The sequence below is a fragment of the Dicentrarchus labrax genome, unplaced genomic scaffold, assembly GCF_905237075.1.
Source record: "Dicentrarchus labrax unplaced genomic scaffold, dlabrax2021, whole genome shotgun sequence".
Classification (NCBI taxonomy): Eukaryota; Metazoa; Chordata; class Actinopteri; family Moronidae; genus Dicentrarchus; species Dicentrarchus labrax.
In genome coordinates, this window is record NW_026136715.1 from 21,670,472 (window position 1) to 21,690,160 (window position 19,689).

A 19,689-nucleotide genomic window follows, 5' to 3' on the forward strand; every position below is an offset into this window, starting at 1 on the left:
TTAGACGGCTCCCGACGAGCTGCCCAGCGGAGAGGCTGCCTTGATATTTTTGCTGGGTGGAGGGGTACCTGTTATTGCCCTGGTTTGGAGAAAAGCAGGCCTACCCACTGGTGCATGTCTGTGTGCTTGTATGGTCTTTTTTGTGTGTGTAGGTGCCTGGCCTGAGCCATGTGAGTGGGTGCATGTCTATGAGAGAATACAGCGACGCAGGTATCAAAGAGCTTTGTAACTGGAGGAATATGCAACCTAGCAACCAGCCCTCCTCCTCATGTGCACCGCTGGCCTGGATCGGCACTCATACAGTGGAGAGAAGGGAGTCTGTGTATTATTGCAGTTCAATTCAAGCTTAAACCATTCAGCTGAGAACACACACGCAGATTATAACGGAGAAGGTGTTTTTTTACAGAAAGATCTGAAAGAAATAAAAGAAGATTTAAAGCTTGTTCTCTTCTTGCCACGCCCACTCATTAAGTCATGTCACAACTGAAGTTTTCACAGCTGTCAAAGGCAAAACACCTGCTGTGACATCATTGACTGGGGTGTGGCTGGATCTACAACATGTTTAAAGGTTTCAACCTACAGGTTTGAATTACACTTTAAAACAGTGAAAAGTCTTTACAAGCATGAAAATGTGTATTTTTAACAATCAAACAGGAAGAAGAAAGCAATAGAAACTAAAGGAGAGGTACAGTTAAAGCAGCTGTCTCATTTTGTCTTGGGGATGGGGATCTGGGTCAGATAAGACATGAAGTGTGAAAAGGAGCTCTCAATAAATTGAAATTCAATTACCTCGTTACCCTTCTCAGCAGGACCTTCCCTCAGCCATGACTGTCGAGCAAAAAGGGAATGTGTTTGGCTGAGGGAGCGTCACTTTTCCTCTCACTGCAAACACACATCCAGTTTGAAAACAGCTCTCAGTAGATGGCAGCCTTACACATACAGCAAATTCCCACTGTTGTTCTCACCAATCCCCTGTTTCTCAAAGGCAGTAATAAAAAAGTAAGGTGGTAAACTATGACCTTCAATCTGAAATTATCATGAGGCACAAATAACCCAGACTGAATAACCGATATAATGCCAAGAAAAGCTCTCTGTCCTTTATTTCATGTTTTCTCCTTAATATAGATCAATCAACTTTGTTCTGTTTACTTGTCTGTCCTGTATGTAAACAGTGAGAGTACAGTGAATTTCATTTAGAAATAGGTCAGGCTAAAAAGGAGGATAAACTCCATTCCACAAATAAAATGGTTGGTAAAATGGTTTCTCTCTTCCTGCCTCTCCCTCTCCCTCTCCCTGTTTGCACCCTGCGTGTGTGTGTCTCATGTTGTTGCTCTAACCTCCAAGTGCTTGGAGGATCAGGTACATATTTTATTTGTATTACTTCCATGTTCAAATATGGACAAGAAATGTTGACATTACCAAACTGAGTCACAGTCAGACAGATCTGGACATCTTTAAAGTTTAATTGCTGAGCTCTGAGAACATTTCCTAAAAGTCAGACATGGCTAGAAACACGAGCAATCAGACAGGTTGGAAAGGACCGGTGTGTAGGATTTAGTGGCATCTAGTGGTGTAGTTGCACTTTACAGTGCCCTCGCCTCACCCTCCTGTTCCAAACCTGTAGGAGAAAGTAGAGTGGCTGCAAAACTTGCAAAAAAGGTGTTAAGGCCCTATGTAGAGCCAGTGTTTAGTTCAGCCATTCTGGGCTACTATAAAAACAAAGTAGAAATAAAACGGCTCATTCTAATGTAACAACATTCTTATTTTCAGGTGATTATACCATAATAGAAACATACCTGTGAATATTATAATTGGTTTCTGCCAATACAGCCTCTTAAATGTTACACACTTGACCTTTAAAAGTCAGACATGGCTAGAAACACAAGGTTTTAAACAAACCCCTCCAAACTTATCTGGAAGAGAAAACAAAGACAACATGTACAACTACTATTCAAACTGTCCATTGTAAAGCGTCCATCATGTTTTACAGACTGACTTCTTCAACTTTGATCTACCTAGCTTATTTGTGTGAACATGCAAATATCTAGAACAATGAGGGGATAACATTAACATCTCAGTTGTGTTCACTCTCAGTTGTGCCTCCAAATACAGTGGTTTAGATAATCTGGCTAAAAGTTTGGTTTGTTTATAACCTGTTAACCTAGTTGGACCTACTTTAACAACGTCCCAGCATTAAGAGATGTCAGGATTACCGTTGCGGGTTGTAATAAACAATAATCCCTGTCCTAAATCATCAGAATACATCCATCTGAATTTATTCTTTTTAAATACTTTATCATGCAGTATTAGCAAACAGGCTAACATTAGTTAGGTAGCTGCATTAGCTAACATGTTCTGTACAATCCTGCCCCAACCCACCTATCTGTCCTCACATTATCATGAGGATAATGATTGTATCTTCCGTCTTCCTGATTGCCTCATTTGTCTTGAGAATATAAAATGACATCTCTTTTGTTTGTGTCCATTGGAACAGTGATAATGCCCTGATACAGGAAATGCAGCATCCAGTACAATCAAATTCTTCCCCCACAGAAAACGGAAGGCATTGTCAGACTGAATAATGGAGCAATAATGGCCACTCTGCCTGGGTATCAGACTATTGTAGCACTTGCAAAGACTGAGCTGAATGTAGCCAATGTGGTTTCTTTTTTTTAAATGTATTATTATATTTATATACTGAACTTTATACACTGCTGACCGGCTGGCTGTTTCTAACAAATAATTCAGAGCAAACTATCAATAACTACTTGCAAGAATCACTGTTGATTTTCATGGTCCCCAGATGACGATTCCTAATGATTTTGCTGACCACTTGACCAAAATTTTAACTTGTGCACATATATCACAGTCTAGTGGGCAGATTGCAAAGGAATTCACTGATCACATTCATGTTCCCAAGGGGATTAACCCATTTGATTTAAATGACCCCACAGTACTATGCTGGCAGCAGCCTCAGGACGGAACAGTGTGGTGTTCATTTCATCCAGGACTTAAGTATTGTTAGTTGTGATGAACGGCCCCACTACCAGCTCCTTTCCTCTTTGTTCATTTCGCCGGATGATTTAAAAATGCAGACTGTTTCTTTTCCACAGCTGCCTGAGTTGATGTCTTAACTGAAGCCGACTGCTCACTGAGAAGATAGAGAGTAAGGGTACGTTCAGACCGTTGAAATGCAAGGGGCTGTGTTGGTGTGGGCATGTTGCTACAGGGTACAGATAAAAAATCAAATACAAACCAGTCGAAGTTTATAAAAAGCCAAGAAACCACACGGTGGCTCATGCTGTACCATGTTCATGCTTTGAGGCCTGATGCTTCAACACGACAGCAATCATTTTTACATTCCTTTTTGCCACAGTGCTTTTGTTGGTGGAAAAGGTTCCTAAGTTAGCTACTGTGTGAGTTCATAGGTCTGTCTCTGCAGACATCTGAGGTTTACACCAAAAGAAAATCATTAAAATCACTGCAGAGGCTACAGCTAGCAGTAGAAATCATACAAACCTTGTGGTTACACACAGGTAATGTATGCATTTATGGCTCTTAATACGTACAATAAATGTCCTCATTATGTAAGCCACTAAAGCCATCAGGGCTCATTGCTGCTAATTTACTGTATAGCTGAGGTTAAACATTTAAAATGGTATGGAGATCTCTAGGAGAGGGATCATCCTGTAACTGGGTCAGTGGTTTATTAATGGTAAGAACTACAATGGTGTCCGTCGCCTATGAAAAGTTCTAAGTGTCCTTGAACAATTCATGAACCCTTACTGCTCCCACACTGTTAATTACTTTAAATAGGAGTGTCAGCTAAATGGCTAAATTGAAACTGTAAATTAGCTCAAGTCAAGAAAGAAAAGGGAGGAGAACAACTGCTGGTACACTGTAAGGAAGATCTAAAGCTCTGACACATAAATAAAAAAGTCCTGCTTCTGTGAGAAAGAAGAAACTTCCATTCCTAGCTGTTTTCTTTGGGTACTGGGTAACAATAATTCCTGTAGCCATTAAATGGAGAGTTCATGTGGGTTTATCGGATAATAAACCAAAGATATATTGTGGGCCAGTGCCCTCTTAAAGATTTTATGACAGAAGCAGTTATACAAAGTGAATGACGATGCGAAATCGAGGACTGCATGATCATATTTTCTAGGTTGCATGTGTATTCTGTCTGTAGATATTTAAATATTGTTATGCATCTAGAGATTTGACCACCACAGTGTAGTTCACTGCAGCATGGGTCAGTCTGACTACATCAGGACAGGTAGAAAGGGAATTACAGATTCTGGAGATATTTCTGAGATGAAAATATGCTCTTAGGGATATTGCTTTCTGGGTCTTGTTAAATGAGAGGTTTGGATTGGAGGTAACACCGAGATTCGAACATATTCCTTTTTGATAACTGTACGGCCACCAATATTAAGTGAGAGGTCTAATCCACATGAGTGGATTCCTCCCTGCTAGACTCTGAAGTTTTCCTTAATTTCTTTGAAGCAATTCATGTTTTTGTCATGACGTTTTTGATGAGGCATACTGTAGGTGAGAGTGATTTTCAAGCACATATTACTACAAGGTTCCCTCTCAAAGTCTGTATTTGAATCAAAGAGAGCAAGATGTTATATATCATGGAGGAAGAGGGATGGTTTGTGCACACCACATGCTGCTTTGACAAATTCCTTGGCCTGATCAAGCCCAGTGAGGGTGCCTGGGTCAGTGAGTTTGATCTTAAAAGACTTCAAGTTGCATTACGGATGCTCTTAGGAGTTATGTTAGATAGAGGTGTGTCTGAAGTGAAGTCTTAATAAAAATGATGCTGCAGAGGTCAAATCTACAATAACACTGATAGCATGAATTTGTGGCCTAAATAACTTTACTGTAGGAGTTTTACAAACACTAGTCAGTGCTGTGGGCAGATGTTGACAGTAGGAGCTTATCAGGCAACCCCTAATTTACAGTAGTTCCTGTGTGAAATATTGGTGCTTGGATATATTTTCTTAGTTCATCATTCACACCACAGCGATCCTGCCTTACTTATTAATATTTGGCATCACGTTGTAACAAAAGCTCATCTGCATTGTGTCCTGCTCTGTTCATTTGCTGTGCTAGGCTAATGATAATATACACAACACATCCGGCATTAGTTTGACACTACATGCATTTTAATGTTATCGAAAGAAATGTTGACAATAGCAAGTTTAGCTCTGGGTGGCTGTATGTACACACAGCAGGGATTTTAAGCTAAATGCTAACGTCATGGTCATGCTAAGCAGGTACAATGTTTTCCATGTTCACCATCTTAGTGATGGACATATAATTATGTGCTAACCTCTTAGTGAAAAATGTTGCAACTTATGCACAGCATAAGAGAAAAGATGAAAAATATATTAAAATATATTGTAATTCATTCCCCATTCTCCTTCCCATATACGGTGTCCCTGTAGTGAGGTTGTGATTATTTGACTAAAGATTTCTCTATCTACCTTTTATATGGTTTAAGGGGATCTCTCCCTTGTGGCAACTGACACAACTGTATGTATATTAAAGTGCAATGATGTCAATAATATGCAAATTACGCCATGTGTTTATGACATAAGTGTAGTGTAACACATTCGCAATCGTAAGCCGCTTGTCATTGCAGACCACTGAAGACTGCACTGCAACATCTGAGTGCATTGAATTGAGCAAATAATGTTTTTTATTTCTTATGAACACAATTTTTCATTTATAAGAGGATTAAATTGTTATTTCTTTGTTTAAAAGTTTCATAATTTTGCTTTATGAAAAATTGAAATCCTTTTTCAGGTGGTGTTTACCCAATAAAGACCCGCCAATACAGTCATTAGTGGTTTAACTGATTGGGACTGAACCTAGAATTCTTTAAAAATCTTTATTCTATCCCTTTTCACCAGGTATCATCTGTAGTCTATTTTACTACAGATAGCCTACTCCACTTATTATTATTATATTCAACACAAGATAGATGACAGAATAGGAACATCAGGTTTTTAACACTAATGGAGAATTTATATGCACAAAAGCATCTTCATTTCTCATATAACCCCTTTTCAATTAGAGCAAACTGGAAGGTCAAGCAAATTATATTACGAGCAGCAGTACTGTCTGGAGTCCTGTGTTTTGATTTGCAAACCTTTTTCCAGAAAACATACTCACAGGGGTGCTTCGACTGAGTTTGCTTGCTATCGAATTGAAATGAAATGGATTGATGCAGTTAAGGTGAAATTATTCAATCTAATGCAGATACCAACGGTAGAGGGGATTTAAATTACTTAAGTGTTAGCCTGTTATGAATTTTAAATGGGAAATCATGTCCCATTTCCTGGGTTTAATCAAGTCTCTTTGAAAATCAGCCACCGGATTTCTGGTTTAATATACTAACGGTTAGAAAGGAGAGAGGGGGGAAATGAAATATGGAGTCCTGATTGGGCATCACAGTGCACTTTCCGTCTGTCAGCAGAATGGCCTGCCATAATTAGGAAAAGCAGCACAATGGAAGCAGTAAGCGCTGTGTTCAAAGCCAAGAGCTCTACTCTTTTATTTTTTCCTTTGACTTCACACATTTAGACCTATTGGAGACCTATCTGCCTCGCTTCGTAACCACTGCACATCAGAGTGAGCAGCCACTTAGTGAGACTGGGATGTACAGAAACATTATCAGTCACATCAGTGACACTACAAAGCTGCCTACCGCCTCTGCCTTGTCCTTTTACATTAACACGTTGCATTTAAAGTCAGAGACACACAAAGATGATCTGTAAGCTCACTTCTATTCAGATTCCCTGTGATCAGCTACAACCAGAATCATTTAATCTTAACCTAATCTGATTAGGCTGGGAGACTAAAACTAAATTGCAGTTATTAACCTATAGCTTCAATGTTGATTACTAAGAGCAGTCCTATTGACCTAAGTGCACTGCATTAGAAATATTGTAAATATTCATGAGTAAGCGGCAGGTCCCTGGGAGATAAATTGGGCCCTCGCCTGTGTGTCCACCTTATCAAGCGAGGGGTCAGAGCTCAGGTAATTTCTTACAGCAGAGTGGAGGCAGTTCGGAACCTTTCCATAAAATCCAACCCAGAATGGAAAGCTCTCACTTTAAATCATTCCCTATTTCCTGCTGTCAGCAAGGACTCGTTAAAGCAAGAAATTAGGCCCCTGGTGATTTTCCAGATTCATATCTGATCCAGTCCTGCAGGACGTTCACCTGTCAATAACAGTCAGCCGTCAATACTCCTCTTTAGCTGGATCAGATTGCTATTTCTGCTTTCGTCAGACAACATGTTTTGACACTGGAAGATTAATCAACATACTGAGTGGTGCCAAGTCTCATCATGGATGGTTTTCACTGCAAAATCAGAGTAAAATTAAATAAGTAATTTAAAGCTAATAATTGCTCAAATGACAATGTGTTATGTGAAATGTGTTATTGCTCGTAGTGATGAATCCACACATAATTATCACCCAACTGACACTCTGCTTTACAGTTTATTTTAGTCTCTTTCAGCTCATTGTTTTGCTATTAAAACCTGCAACGTTACTGTTTTGGTTCAGTGTTCAGTGCGTTTCCAGCAGCTGTTTTCAGGAAAAAAGCTCTCATAAATTGACCATATGTTGTCTTCCCAGCACCAAACAACAGACAGACAAAGTGACTAGCTGGCAAACATAGTGGAGCATTTAGCAGCTAAATTTATCATCCAAAGACTCAGCCAAATTACATTTCTCAGTCGGAGACCAAAACATAGCTAAAAGGACAGTGAATACTAGACAAATATACATTCATCAAAAGGCCAGAGATACAGCTCCAAATAAATGTTGACGTTGTTCTATGTCTGCTGGATGGGTAAATAAACAATAACATGTTACCCATATTGACATTTTAAGGCCATAAAATGTCAAACGAGTGTGTGATGTTCAGCTTGTTGTGGAGGTATGCCCCAAGTTTCCTAAAGAACGGTTAAATGCTGCTGTAATCTAGATTTCCAAACATCATTTAACATGGAAAAATCTGTAAATGAGGTGAGGAAATTTAATCCTGAAGATTTAATGGGTTGGTTAATAGTCTTTTTGTGTAGTCAAGAACAGGGATTGAGGCACTGAGCCCCTTTCCACTGCAAGAAACTTAACCCCTAACCCGGGTCTTCCCATAACCTGAACCTCTAAGAACCTTAGAGAAACGTCCATTTTACGATACGTCCTTTTTTTTTCCTGTTTCCCTGCACTGTTTGGCTATTTGTTGCATGTCAATTTCTGTCACACACAGAGAAAGTAAAATAGGTTTTACTTTTACTGTTGATGTTGATGTGAAACTTCCAGGGAACTTGTCCCCAAAGCGGACGGAGAACAGTGGAAATAAAATCAGAACTCTTGACAACGGCTATGTAAGTTTACGTTAAGTTCCTATGGTGGAAAAGGGCAAATTAAAATGTTAATTTTGGATTCGATGAAGATAAATCCAACCCAATAAAATTAAAGAAGCACAATTAAGTGTTTCTAGGAGCATGCTGAAATACTGTTGGCAAGTTTTCAGGTTTTAAGAGTCGATCATTAAAAAGACCAAAAGCGTTTTTACTGTTTCTGTCTTGTTGTATTTTCGGAGCATTGCATGACAGTTTTCAGGACAAGTCAGAACTGTGGAAGTTCATATCATTGAAGCAGTGGTGAATTCAGCATGCTACAGGACAAAAAAAAGCATGCCTTGTGGATTTTACAGGCTATAGTCTAATGTGAATTATTTTAGCGTTGCTGACTGTGTTGTCATTAGCTGTCCTTTTCCATTTGTGTTCAGCTTTTCCTGCCGCCTGTGGACAAGCTGCCATTTCCTTCAAGCTCCGGACCCCTGCGTGACCTCACAGTCTTTTCTTTTACATCTCTCACTATCCAGCACCTCTTATACTTACAGCACATTGATCTTGCACTTTGCTACCTTAAATTAAGATGAAAGTCAGTATTTGATCCTTTGGCACTGTAGACTTTGAGTGTACTCTATGTTCCTTTAAGGTCAGCCCAGTCTGTACCCTGAGCCCACAGAGACTCCATGTCCTGGCTCTGGGCAGAGGGCCAAGCATCACCATCCACAGCCCCCAGTCGGCCCCCAGAGCCCGGGGTCAGCAGAGGTTCATCTACCCTTTAGACAGAAAGTGATCCGATGTGTGTTGACAAGCTTGCAGTTCATAAAAGAGCAGGCATCCCCACATTGAAATGAAAAACTCACTGACTATTCAAATTGACTAATGTAGTTTTATGGGCTATCAGCACAAAGTAAATAAAAAGCGCTCACATACAGTATTCATCCTCTAGGGGCATTATATGTTGCAGTTTGATTACAAATTTATACTGTAATTGGTTTTGTAAACCAATAAGATGTTCTGATCAAATTCCACAAATATGCATAAACTTGTTCATTATTGGTTTACTGGACTTTAATGGAGAGTTTAGTGTTGCATGATCTAAATGCTAATTTAGGGGCTTCTTCAAATTAATGGAAAATCTCAGTTAAACACATAAAAGCCCAGTTTTAAATGGGTACTCCAGTAATTTAGTGTTGCACTTCCATGAAGTTGGAGGACTCACAAGAGACGGATTAAAACAGAATGGTCAAAATGCTGAAGCTACTTATCCTGACTTTTAGTCCAAAGTCTCATGCAGCCAATAGCAGCTTTTTGTTAGATCCTCCCTGACAAGTTAAATGCCCACATCTTTCAAACTGGTGAGAGCAGATTAAGATACTATGACTGTGCACAAGGGCTAAAGTAAAAAACTAGCTACCACTAATGGTCACAGCAGAATTTTTAGTTATTTTATGTGTCTTGGTGGAAATTTTGAGAAGCACTGATATGTAAGCTGTGAAAGACAATGATAACTTGGGCCAGTTAGGACTATGGGTGTAAAAACGACGACATGCAGAAAAGGGCCACAGGTTGGACTCAAAACTAGGCAGGCTCTAGCAGGTGGGCTACCAGGGTGCCCCATAGTACTCAGATTGTATTATACATATGGTGATAGATCTTCAAAAATTTTAAAATATCGCCTTGCTTACAGTATTGCAATATATTGCAATATATTTAATTGTAACCCTGTATCGTGATGTGTATTGTATCTCCCAATTCTTGCCAATACATGCCCTAGTTAGAAGCTCGCAAGCTAATCTGCTACACTAGAAAGTTTACTGCCAATCAAAGAAAATGGGCTGTGTGAGCTAACTTTTATAATTTTAATGAAAATAAGGTTTGATGTCTCTCTAGCATTCAACACCTTCAACAGCAGAAGTGACTTGTGTGAAGTTAGCAGTTGCTTCAGCGCATTTCCTGCCTGCCACCTTCCTGCCCTAATGTACAAGTGACTGTCCAGGCTTTTAAAATAAGTCAGACATGATTACTGGTTGGAAGTGGGTGTGTTGCGTCCAGGACTCATTTCCTCTGCGGTTCAGCTGCCTCCTGCAGCGGCGCTGTCCATGGTGCTGAAAGTCCTCCTCACAGAGAGCAACTCTTTATATACACAGCATGTACCCACTCACTCTGACAGCCTACAGAGTGAACAGACCTGAGAAATACATCCACAACTACATGTTTGCTCTCTGATGGAGTTTGACAATAATAGCATGGTCAGTAATCAGGCCTCATGACCATTTTCCTACCCTTGAATTGAGGTAATTTTAATGTCCTAGCTGTTCGTACAGTACAACAGTGGAGAAAATAATCCCATCTGACTACTTGGTTTTCCTTGGTCTGCCTCTGATGCTGCTCTACATGGGAATAATTTGGAAACAATTGGATTTGCTCTATCTCATACCCTCCCAGGGCCTCCCTGAACATGAAATTTCACTTCTCTGCTTTATACCAGGCACTCATGTCTCTCTCCGGCTATTTAGGCTGTAATGTGCGCTATAAATAACATCAGGGCCAGAGAAAAGGGATAGAGGGCATATTGCCATACAGCTCAGTAACGAGCAGTGTTATAAGTCATTAAAGATTTTTGTGTAATTAATGCAGCATATGGTAAGACACCTGCTTCAGAGACTTGATGGTGTTACAGGCCTCCTATAAGGAGAAATTAGTATTAAGTAGCTTTGTGATGTTCAACCAAAATAAAATGTTATAGTTTATCTTGTGTTAGCTATAGCACCTGTCATTTAATTAGTCAATTAATTTACACTCGCCATCAAAGTTCTGGAAGCAACACAGCAAATGAGAACATTTGCTTTGAGCATTAACATGCATGATTACATTTGTTTTGTTTATCATCGTGGAATGAATGCTCTGTCATTAATATGGTCTAACTGTGTGTCATTGTGTGTGTATAATTAAGAAATTAATTAATGTTAGAGATACAGAACACAAACTCGTATATTCTTAGTTTGCTTTTCTGGATGAAAAAAAAGGAAAGAATTATGTACTTGCACTGTATATAATCTTCTATTATACACACAGCTATGCTATGAATGAAACTGCAGGAATGTTTTTTATTGATTAGAAATGTAAGACAGATTTACTGGAGGTCATGATAAAAACAAAATACTAAATGGGTGCAATGCCAATTTTGATCCTTCCAGTCAGGGCACTCTCATCATGATAAAGTACATGGCTCCGATCCCAGAATGCTCAAAGTAGCAATTATAAAGACAACTTGCACTACATACCCCTACTTATCCAACACGGAATTAATTAATACTAATGTATAAGTAGCACTGATAGAGGGGGAGGTTGGGGGGGAGGCTAACAGCGCGTATGCAGGACGAGTGCTCGCCAGCTCCATTAATGGTCATGGGTGTATGTGACCGATGGATAGCTATAGCATTGATATATGACATCTGTGTCCTGCTTAACAACCACAGAGCTCTATCTCTTAATAACAGCAAGAAAGCCAAGGCCTCAAATGACTTAATTCACATTTATGTTGTAAGATGATCAATATCTTCCAGTGCGTAACTACAGTAATTATGTACTGGGCAGAAGCCGGGTGATCTACACTCAGTACTGTGCTTGAATGCATCCTGCTCGCGCTACGCAGGCTGTGGGGGGGGGGGGGCTTTTATTGCCTCTATTACAGTGACAGCTGAAGATAGACAAGAAAGGGGGGCAGAGACAGATTTGAACCCCGGGCCGCTGCAGCAAGGACTCAGCCTCGGTACATGGGTCGCCAGCTCTACCCACTGAGCTATCCAGGCGCCCCGCAGACAGCCTTTTGTGAACTTGACAAAAAGTTTAATGCACCAATCAGGATTCAGCAACATTAGTATCAAAATGTCACGGTCGCTGTCAATCAGATCTGTTCAAACCACACCAACGCTGTCTGATGAAGCAGATAAGCTCAGTTTTTGCATGTTAAAGTCTTTGTTTGTTGTTTATTTAATATTTTGTAGATTTTGGGCAGCCGCAGAGGCCCTCACAAGCCCCGCGTTCACCATGACTCCTGTAGGTAATTGGATTAATTGCAAATTTCTTTGAAGAATTGGCAACAATTTGCAATAGGGTGTACACACACAGTATGATGGAACACTTGAGGAGGCACAAAAAACAAAAACAAATTATCAAGTAATTAGTCATTAATAGTATTGTGCCGCTAAATAGCTGGTTCAGTTAATCAAGAACTACTCATGAAAAAAGTGGTCAGTATGTCAATTCACAGATATTTATGAAGTAATCAGCACCTAATGATTTAATTATATAGTATCTCAAAGTCTGTTCTCTATCATTATCTACTATACAGTCCTTGAATCACTGTTACTCATTAATGATTCATTAATTATCTGCTTGTCCCTGATCCATTACTCACTCGTTCCACAGAAACCACTCCCATTTTTGTGTACTATATTGTAAAGTGTTTTTGAAAAATTGCACCACTAAAGTACAGTATTAACTGAGGCATGTCCTGCATTATTACTTAATCTTTTTTTTAATAATATCTTTATTAAATTTTTGTATATAACAGGATACACAAAAAACAAGAAACAAAGAGCAAGACAAACAAGCAAAAAACAAAACAAAACAACAACAACAAAAAAACCCAACACAGGGCATATTTAAAAAGAATAATTAAGGTACACTGCTGCATCACTAGCATTAACATCTTAGCACAAATTCTAAACAATGAAACTTCCTTGCTGGTCAGGGTCAGTGTCATATTTAGCAAGGTGAGCCAGAAATGGCTGCCATATATCTGAGAAGTTATTAAGATTGTCCATCATGCCGTATCGAACTTTCTCCATATGTAAAATACCAGTGAGCTCACTCAACCAAGTCTTAAACTGAGGCACAGTATCTGACTTCCAGAGTCTTAAAATCACTTTCTTTGCAATTAGCATTCCATACATAGTTGTGCTCTGTACCGAAACATTGTGTTTAAGTAGCGAAGGAGAAATCCCAAATAATGCAATCTCCGGGACAGGTTCAAACACACAGTCGTACACATCAGAAAACCACTTAAATATGTCACACCAAAAATTATATAGGCAAACATTGACAGACATAATTCCTAATCTGCAAATATAGGAAAAAATGTTTTGTGGGAAGAGAAAACTTGTTTTTTAGTTGAGTAAATGTGGCAAACTGTTTGTTAATATACAAATCTTTCAAAGTAACTAAACCTTTTAACCTCCAAATGTTGAAGGACCCATCTGAAAGGGATGGGGAGAATGCATGATTGCGATATATTGGGCCATGAATAGAAGTGTCTGGCAACCTGCAACCCTTTCTAATTTGCCTCCATATTTTTAAGCAATTAAAAACTATCATGTTATCCACCTAGTTGCAGTGGGTCTGGGTGCTGAGAAAAGAAGTGCTGGAAGAGAACTGTTCTTGACACCACTCATTTCGATGGCAACCAAGGGGGGAGTCTCAGCAGATACTTCCATCTTGTAACCCGCCTGCCAATAAACAAGGGCCCTAGCATTCGCTGCCCAACAATAAGAGAGAGAAGATTTGAAAAAAGAACGTGCCAAAAAATTGGGTACAGTTTGAAAGAGATACAAGAACCTCGGCAGGGAGACCATTTTGATGGCATTTATTCGACCCACCATAGAAAGAGGAAGGGTCCTCCATTTTTCAATGTCCCTCCTCAGTTTTTCCACTTTCTCAAGAAAATTCAACTTTCAACTTTGTAACTCTTTTGGCAGAACTACTCCAAGATACTTCAGTCTATCTGTAATTTTGAATGGGAAATTATGCAAAAATTCAGCATTGAGATTAGCACCCAGCGACATAAATTCACTCCAATAATTAATGGTGTATCCTGAAACCTCACCAAATGTTCTTATAAGATCTAGTAGAACAGGAACAGATTGCTCAGGTTCTGATATGAAGAGAACAACATCATCCGCAAATAGGGAAATATAATGCTCTACATTACCCAATCGGATGGGTTCAATAAAAGGATGATTCCTAATACAAATAGCAAGAGGCTCAAAGAGCAAAGGGCTGAGGGGGCAGCCCTATCGTGTCCTGCGGTGTAATGAGAACGGCATTGATCTTTCGTGATTTGTCAGGATGGAGGAAGATGGATGGGCATATTGTAATCCACGAAACAAATTGACTACCAAACCCAAATTCCTCTAGTACCTTCACCATATAGGCCCATTCCACTTGGTCAAATGCCTTTTCTGCATCTAGGCAAAGGGCAGCCACCCTTAAGCCCCTACTATACCCATGATACATTATATTCATTAATCTCCTGACATTAAAAAATTAGAACCTATTGGGGACAAAGCCAGTTTGATCAGCATGAATTATGGATGATATACATTTATTTACCCTATTTGCTAATAACTTCATAAAAATTTTCATGTCTGAGTTCAACAATGCAATAGGATGAAAAGATGAAAGCTCAGTCTCATCCCTACCCTCTTTTGATAATAATGAGATATTGGCTTCATACAACGTGGAGGTAAATTTCTGGATTTCAAATGAATGATTGAACATCCTCAATAGAAGGAGAGCAATCTTCTTAGAATACTTTTTATACAGTTCAATTCCGAAACCATCAGGGCCAGCGGCCTTGCCGTTAGAGAATGATTTTATAGAATCCAAAATCTCTTTAGTGGTAATGTCAGAATTTAAAGCCTCTTGAGCAGCATCATTCAATTTAGGGAGCCTCAGACGCCCAAGCCATTCAGAGACATCCCCTTTTGCTTTTGACATGTACAACTCTGCGTAATATTCCCTAAAACAATAATTCATACACTTAGGATCAACAACCAGTTCCCCAGATTTCGATTTAATTTTGTGTATGGCTCTATTAGCTTGTAAGCCTCTTAACTGTCGGGCCAGTAATTTATGGGGCTTATCCCCTAACTCAAAATGTTTCTGTCTGATCTTAAACAGTTGGTCACATACCTGGCCGGATAGGATGGTATTATATTCATATTTTAGTTTAAGAATATTTTGTAAGGTGGGAGGGCTGGAGGAAGTCCTGTAGGCAAGTTCCAGTTGTGATAGCTCAGTTTCAAGATTCAAAAGAAATTATGTGACCCCGCATCACAACTTTGAAAGTTTCCCATAAAGTGGAGTCTGAGTTGTCATTACTCTCCAGAAATTCTGAGATCTTAGTAGATATGTATTGACAAAATGAAGCATCAGAAAGCAGTGATGGGTGAAGACGCCAGGTATACTGCTGCTTTTTATGATTAAGGTCAAGAACCATCTTCCTTGGGGAGCTGTCTCCCCAGCCGATGAGCCCGGTCAACTTCCAATGGCTTGGAAAAGTTGTTGGCGCCCAGCAGCTCAGGGATGAACTTTGCCAAAAACTCTGTCGGACGTGCGTTCTCGATTTTCTCAAGTAGGCCAACAATTTTAATATTCTGCAAGCCACCAGGTCGATAACTTTCAGGCGAAGTGCTTCATTCTCCGATTGCATTTTCGTACATATTTGCTCCACGAGCGAGAGGCGGCGGTCATATTCAGAGCTAGCATTTTCCACCTCCTCTATTCGGTTACCTAGGCTCAAAAAGAAAAACAGAAAACAATTTAATCTGGCCATGGTTGAGTAGCTTGTAACATACAAGGAAGAGAATATAATACTATTTTTGTTTACCTTTCTGATGAAACTCTGCTACAAAGAGTGAGACCAATAGAGTCATTTGTATTTGTTTTTAAGCTCCGCTGTAGGAGTATTTTATGTAAAGCTGGTCTGATGAAAGTCTACAGCACAGATTATGTTGCGTACATACAACAAATAGAAAAAATGCCTACAAGTCTGACCTTAGTGCTGTTCGTTTTAAAACAAACTTCTTTCATTAAAATTCCTTAAGTGTTACTTTAAAATGTTTGTGGGCTACATTCAGACCAAACCAACACACTATGCTCAAAACAACATTTTGGGGAGGTGGAGCCCAAAAATAAAACAGCTCTCTCAAGGTCAAAATCCAAATGTTCACTGAAAACTACTAAATGTTGTGGGGTGTACAGGATTAAGATCAACTGAAGTAAAAATATCTACAGAGCCTTTTAAGTCACCCTGCCTGCAGCTTAGATTACATTTATGAATTTAATACAGTTCTTTTTTGAGACAATATTGGTTCTTACGGTACTGCCACGGGAAGCACAGGAGGAATTAATTAATTCACTGAAGCGAAAAAATTAAACTTTCAGCCTTGGTGTTTGGTCAATAACAGAAATAAATGGTTAACATTTCCCTTAGTATCCTACTTATTGGAGAAAATCTCACAAAGTGTGAAATTGAAATTCAGATAAAACAAAATGTTTAATTCTGTCCAAGAAACAAAAAACTAGCATGGGGACAGATGACGAAGGTGTGTCGCTGCCACATTTAGGTTTTTTAAAGCTTTTCAATGCTTTAAGGAGCACAAACAAACCTTTATTGTATTTGGATGGAGGCCGGAGGCAAGGCTATCTGCATGGCCAGGCATCACTACAGGTAAGTAGGAAAATATTTTCTTTTGTGGTTTGAGTGAACTGACTGACTTTGAACTGCCGGCGGCTGTAGCATTAGTGCTTTGCACTTAAATGTCACTGGTGAGATGGACTTACGTAGATCTTCAATTGACCACTAACAATTTGGAAAAATAAATGACAATTTGCCTGTGGTTTAGCAGCCATGTGTGATAATACAGTGTGGACACTTTTCCTCCCCCAAAAAGCTTAACTGAACTCAAGCTTATAAAATACGAAAGACAACTGAATTAAAAAATAAAGATACAGAAATGATCAAGCATTTGTTTTAGAAATGTGGATATAAAAAGAAACAGAAATAAAACATTTTGTTAAAGAGTAAGATCCTTTTTGTTTCATCAGAAATAGACATTGCATTGCTCTGTTCAAAGCAACTAGACTCCATTCACAAAAATAGTAATTTTACCTTGCAGATGACTGGGAATTGCTTGTCTATCACTGCCTTGATTGGTTAGTTTGTTTTTGTTACTCTGTGACATTGATGTTTTTAATGGTTATTTCCCATCCAAACTGTGTTCTCATATTTTGTTGTGGGACTACTTTATAAGTCATACCATAATTATTATTATATCAGATGTCAATCTGATAGGAACCCTTCAACAATTGACCCAAACAGCAAAAACAAAACTTATTATCTGCAGCTGTCTTCTTTCACACTCAACCACCTGTGGTAAAGGCCTTTGCACAGCAGAGGACTGTGGGACATCAGTTTGAGGATTTGGAGAATTAACTTGGAGCTTCCACACACACCCAGTCAGAGTTCCAGAAAGTTGCATGCTGCCTAATTATCTGGGGACTATCAAGAAAAACTGACAGTGTGAGGACATGAAGACCAATGAGGATTAGAGCATGTGTCATTTGGCAATATACATACTGCTCTTAATGTCAAAAGAGGAAACCTGATAAGAAAGTTGCAGTCCTCAAGCTAATCTTTTCAGCTGGTGAGATTGTGACAGTAGCAGGAAAAAGGCAAACTATGTCAAGTTATATAAGCTGTGTTTGTGCTGAAACAAAAAGAGACGCTGGATTTGTCAGCTTCCACCCTCAAAACCGAAAATGGGCAATGCATCCATGACTTACTCTTGTCCAAATTACAACCAGTCCAAGAAGTTTAAGCAATCACTTCCAACTGCAACCATCCCCACATGCTGATGAAAGTAGTCACCCCTCACTTAACACACACACACACACACACACACACACACACACAAAGCAATCAGCATAATGTGTGACCTCTAATTCCTTTGTGCCAGTTCCAAAGAGGTCTCATATAACTGGAGTGTGCTGCAGCAGTGTCCTTCTACAAGAGTTAAGGGTTACACCAACCTTAAAAAATTTAAGTGGTAAAGCAGTTGTGGACATGAACTCTGCATAGTGTACAGTGTATATGCAACATGTATGGAAAGGACCCGGAAGACAGACTCACCCCATGGAACAGAAGCCTTACCACATCTCCCCTAAGCTGAAGGTGATGAAGGAAACAGTAGACAACATGCTGAAAGACAATGCCACTGAACCTTCCAGTGATTATGATTCTCAGGAAAATGAGCAAACCTAAATTCGAGAAAGGTAACACACAAATGGATGTATGCCCTATTCCTACAATCCATGAGAAGCCGAACAGTTTTTCTCTGGTGCTGCAGTTTTTGCCTCCCTGGATCTAAATATCAAGTACTCGCAGTGGTCATTTAACCATGATGTATGATAAATTACAGCAGTCATCTGATCTGTACCAATTCCAATTCAAGTTTAGGCCTGTCTACTGAAGAATGTTCCTGCAATCATCAGCTGAGACAAATGGAAGAAGCACTTGGAGAATTACAGGGGGCAATCTTGTAGTGCATCTTCTCAAAATCATATGAGGTCCAAATTGTCCTTCATTAACTCTGAGACACTGGGTATCAAGAAATCTGACAAAATGTGGTGGTGTGTTTTGCAGCTGTAGTGCAAATTGACCCAGACAAGACAGACTTAACCTCCCAGCCCTCACCAACCTGAAGTCTTTCTAGATGTTTTTAAACATGGCTGGGTGGTATCATCAGTTTGTTCTCAACTTCACACAATTGCTGAGCCACTCAATGCCTTAAACAGGAAAGACGCAAGATGCATCAGTTCTCCACAAAGCCAAGCTGCTTCTGACACCCTTTAAAGAGAATGTGATTAACCCATCTTTGCTGTGATGCTAGCAAAGTGGGAGCTGTGCTGCGGACATTAGAGAAGTGTAGGACCAATCTGAAGGGCTACCCCTTCACTGTGGTGACTTTTCTCCTGTGGGTGTTTAGAATGGCTAAAGCTAGTACTCATCATGTCTAGCTAATCAGATGGGCACCCAGGCTCCTGGAATTTACTTTGATGAATACAGGAAACAAAACTACAACAGAGTACCAGATACTCTCTCACAAGCCCCAGATGGAGAAAAAAGCCCTACGTACATGTTTGTACTACACCAATGTCAAAAGAGCTTCCACTTTTCCATTCTGCAAGGAACAGCAGGAAAAGTCAGATCCCCTCTTGGGTCATTGGAGACCTGCTAAACCTGGTCTACTGGCCACAGTTGTGTTTGGATGTTCGACACCATTTACAGAACTGCAAAGTGTGTCAGTTATTCAAACTTGGAACAATTAGCTGGTGGTAAAACTCAAACAAGCCCTGTCCATCAGAAGGACGCCTCAGAGGACTAGTCTATAGAAGGATTGCTTGTATTTCCCAGTCAGATTTATTCCTGGAGTTGCTGGCCTTGTCTAAGCTAGCCAATCC